Below are 5,275 nucleotides of genomic sequence, written 5' to 3' on the forward strand. Positions count from 1 at the left end.
AATTTTTTATCAAAAAATCTGATTTCAGTATGTTGTTTAATAAAAAAAATCTGATTTTAGAAAGAAAAAAAACATTTAATGCAATAGGGACAAAAATGTATTAAAAAACAATAAAACTAATAAGACAAAAAAACAAAATTACTTAAATAACCTTTTAGATTAAAATATTAAAGACATAATAAGACAAAAGAATTTAATATTACTTTTAACTACTTTTAATCTCAACCATCCATTTTGAAAATCTAATGGTCAGAAAATGGTTCCCGCGGTTCTTACAACTGGAGATGGTTTTCATTTTAGCGGTCCCTTATATATATATATATATATATATATATATATATACACACACATATATATATAGAGAAAGTATAATGTAAAAACAGCTTAACCTACATTAACGTACGCGACCAAAACAGAACGTGCTGCGTAATTATCACCAAGTTTTGATCAACTGAACGTGCGTAATAATGTCCCCATGCGTGATTATCTTCCAAAATCTGATCCCATGCGTAATAATGTTATCAATGCGTGATTTTTGCCCTGATCCTACGGTTACGCGCGTTGCGTACATGAAGTAGGATAAGCCTTTTTGTATGTTAACCTTTCCCTATATATATATATATATATATATATATATATATATATATATATATATATATACTTTCTCTATATAGAGAAAGGTTAACATACAAAAAGTCTTATCATACTTCATGTACGCGACAAGCATAACCATCAGATCAGGGCCATAATCACGCATCGATCAGTTAATCACGCATGGGAGCAGTTATTTGGTGATAATCACGCATGGGAGGTGATAATCACGCATGGAGATGATAATCACGCATGGAGGTGATAATCACGCACGTTATAATGGTCAAAAAAATAATCACGCACGTTATGTTTTTTGTCGCGTAGGTTAATGTAGGTTAAGCAGTTTTGTACATTATACTTTCTATATATATATATATATATATATATGCTCATTGTAGTGTAAAGTTATAACAATATTTTAGACAACCGTGTAAAATCGTAAAAGTAATTTAGACATTAATATGGTTAGACATAGATAAAAAAAGTATATCAATGTGTGACGCTATGGTCTAAAGTCGTAAAAGCAATTCAAATAAAATGAGACGTTAAGTTTTTAAGTAGGAAAAGTTGGCAGATCAAAGTTGCTAATTACCAAAAGTTAAAAGTGAATGCTTAAGTTACCTAGTTTGAGAGTGTAAAGTGAAAGAACTAAAAATATAGGGGTTAAAAAGTAAAAGTATAGGGATTAGAATTGTAATATATGAAATTTGAAAGAAGATAAATGTACAGGGGCTAATCCGACCACACCGACCATCGTCGCTTGTCACCGTCACACCGACCACCAATCCGACCACAATCTACGATATTTGACATCGAGTTTCGATTCGGCAAGAAAGGGAAACTAGCGCCTCGATATGTTGGACCTTTTAAGATTCTGGAAAGGATCGGAAAAGTCGCCTACAAACTCGAACTACCGGAGGAACTCAGTAACGTCCACCCGACTTTTCATGTGTCGAACCTCCGAAAATGCCTAGCTGACCATGATTTGATTGTACCTCTCGACGATCTTCAGGTCAACGAAACGCTACACTTCGTGGAAAAGCCTGTCGAAATCATGGATCGCCAAACCAAGCAACTCAGACGCTCACGCATCCCTATTGTAAAGGTCCGATGGGAAGGCAAACGAGGCGCGGAGTTCACTTGGGAACTCAAAAGCGACATGAAGGCCAAGTACCCGCAGTTGTTCAAATGAAGATCTGAAGCATCAAATTGTTAATTCACGGTGCTGTGCAGCTTCGAGCCTATTTCGGGACGAAATTCCCTAAACAAGGGGAGGCTGTAACACCCCGTGTTTTCGAATGTCAAAGTCAAAGTCAAAGTCCAAGTCAACTTTGACTTTCTTTGACTGTATATAGTCGACTTTATGTTTTATTTGTATTATGTGGAGTAAGTGTTGTAATCAAGAAAGAATTGAAGTAATCGAATGTTTGATCGACGCGAACCGATTTACGACTGTGAATAGTAGGAAGTAACAATGCGATAAAGTTAACTAATCAGTAATCAAACCGATCTAATTATCATCGAACTCGAATCTCGAATTACACGAACTTTGGTTGTTGTTATACGTGTGTGTGTGCCTTATGTCTTACCTGTGCGTGTTTACTTTATGTTTTGTGTGGTGACCAATCGAAACTCGAATCAAAACTCGAAACTCAAACCGGATGCAATCGAAATCAAATTACGACAAGTGGTAACGTAAGGATAGGGTGAAATATAGATGATTGTATGTTAGATATAGTAGTTGGGACTGAAAGTAATTTGAATAGGAAACTCTATCGTACTCGTATCGTCTTCAATCGAAATCGAAATATCGAAAATCGTCGCACCGAACCCTCGAACCAGGCTGTTGATCGATCAGGCTATCAGCCGATCGAACAGCCCAGCCGATCGAACAGGTTCGATCGAGCAGGCTGTCCGATCGGGGAAGCCTGGCCGATCGGCCAGCCCTTTCCTATTTTGGAGCCTATAAATAGGGCTGTCATCGTCACTCTTTACCACTTTTGGAAAGCTCTGACCGACCAGCTCGTGCTCCCCTTCTTTTCTCAGATTTCTTCCGATTCTGGTAAGTTTCCATCCTAAATCTTGTACTTTCTTAATCAAAACATGCTACCACACCTTTCTATCTTTCAAATCTTGATTTCTAACCGTGAAATCACCAAGATCTAAGCATTCTTGGATGATGTCATCATGGTGTTCTTCAAGAACATCATGTCTTGGCTTCAATCCACCATGAATAGCTCAGATCTAACTGATTTCCACATAAACAAGCTAAGATCTATCAAAGATCTAACCATTTACATGATGTAAGGATTGAAAGGAGGATTTCCAACTTTCTTTCAACTCTTTTACACTCGATGCATTCAAACCGGTAGGAACGGAGCTTGAGTCAACTCACCAAAACATTCTAGTGGATGAGTGGTTTAAGATTCGGATTCTATCTACGAGGTTCACCGACTTCGGGTTAAACATTAAACCACAGTTCCGAACCGTTCACTGGCCGGACTTGGGTGGTTCCTGTCCGAGCAGGGGAAACAAGTAAGAACGAAGGTTCCCTGGTTCAGCTCGTTGTCAAACTGCCTCAATATAACGTCAAATAACCAGAACAGCCAAGTGTTAGACGAATAGGCCGACCAGGTCAGGATGCTGGCCGAACGGTTAGGCTGTTCGAACGAACAGCCCAACCGATCGGACATGCTAGCCGATCGACCAGGTCAGCCGATCGGCTAGCATATTGCCCCACCCTTCGACAATTTCATGAAGTATAGTATTGAATGAGATGATGTTCGATCGAACGGCTGTTTGTCAACATTACTCTTCGGATCATGAGATACTATGCTTCAACACTTGATCGATTTTCCAGTCGTTTGTCGTATAGGAATGCCGCCCGATCGAGCATGCTATTCGATCGAGTAGGTTGTTCGATCGAGTGACATCCTGATGAGGACTACTACTGAAGTTCCTACCCGATCGGTTATGCCGATCGATCGAACGGATCGTTCGATCGACCTGAAAGGTAAGAACACTTCAGTGTTCTCAAATACTACAACGAAAAATTCAAAAGGACAAGCCATCATACACAAACACATCCTTCACAAAGGAAGAAACAATCCACTCGAACAGTCCAACCGATCGAGTCTACCGGCCGATCGAACAGGCTGTCCGAACGGATTGTCCAGCCGAACGAACAACCCACTCGATCGAACCGACTGTTCGATCGACCAGGCTGTCCAACCCAATTACACTTGTTTCCATTCTACGTGTTGCTCATCGTTATGCTATCGAACTGTTCAGGCTAACCTTACTCTCAAGCGCTTCCTTCAATCCATCAATCAATCGCTGTGAGTATACTCGATCCCTTTTTGCTTTTGGCACTTTTGGGTGTTACATACGTTACTTATCAAAACCACTATCGAACATGCTACTCAATTGTTTGAACGCTAACTGAATTGCATGTATTACGTGACTAAATGAATGCTTGTTGATTGTGTTTACACGTGGAATGCTGTCTACCTGCCTTAACGACGTAGTACTATAGTTTGGACTCAGCACCCGTTCACGGGGGTTGTTAAGGACAATTACTTGCATAGATTACGGTGGTAATCATGTATTGCGAACCGTCTCGGACGGTCAACCCGCAGTCATTGGTACCGATAGGTCCATGTCGATAATTAACATGCTTCGTTTTCCTCTGTGTACGTGCTGGTTATGCGTAAACTATTTCAAACTCTATATGCTATTATCAAACTTGTATGCTCACCTTTACATTATGTGTATTGACTTTATTTTAACGTATGTGACAGGTGTTTAAGATGTTTGCTTGCTAGGAAAGCGAGGCTAGAATAAAGCACTAGAGGCCCCCAACAAATAGTTGTCTGTCAGGAAAAAGCAACTAGAGCATAGTTGTCTGTAGATCTTGTCAGGCTGGGTCTTTAGGAGTATCTGAACAATATTTATTTATTTTATTTAAATCTGAGTTGTTGGAACAGAATATTTGACTAGTTGTTATCTGTAATAATTTGTTTGTTATTTGGGACACGGTATGGGACGTGTTAATTTAAACTGAATAGTGATGATAATTGTTATGGAAACTTCTGGAAAATCTGTTTCGCTCAGTGTCGTGCCCCGATGATTCCGCCATCGGTTGGGGTGTGACATCCCCGAACACCCTAACACCCTTTATAATAATAAACACACTTGAACATACTAACTAACCCTTAGATTCCAACCAAACCTTAACCATATCATCACAACCCAACCATACCCCCCCCCTCAAAATGACGGTCACCCAAGGGGGTGACCCACTTCCTTTTTCTTGATTATTATATTGTTGTTGTTCGTAATCTAGAGAACATATGGTATGATGGACAATATGAAGAATGGTTTATAAATAAGTTCCCTAGACATTCATTCTCTTTCATTCCACACTCAACAACCAACTCATCTTCTCTCCCTCTACACCACCATTCGGCCGCCCACTCTCCACCACACCACTACCACTTCCAACCTTTGTTCACTCATTTCTTGTATACACAAAGGTGCAAGGAGCTTCACAAATAAGCCCGGTGATTTCGAAACTGCAAGAACCGCTCTAGATTTCTTTTATCCACCACATTTACATATTGTTTCTTCCCTAGCCTTGTGCTAGTAGTAAGTGTTTCTAATCATCATCTTGATCTTGTTTATG

Source organism: Helianthus annuus, chromosome 10 (assembly GCF_002127325.2).
Source record: "Helianthus annuus cultivar XRQ/B chromosome 10, HanXRQr2.0-SUNRISE, whole genome shotgun sequence".
Classification (NCBI taxonomy): domain Eukaryota; kingdom Viridiplantae; phylum Streptophyta; class Magnoliopsida; order Asterales; family Asteraceae; genus Helianthus; species Helianthus annuus.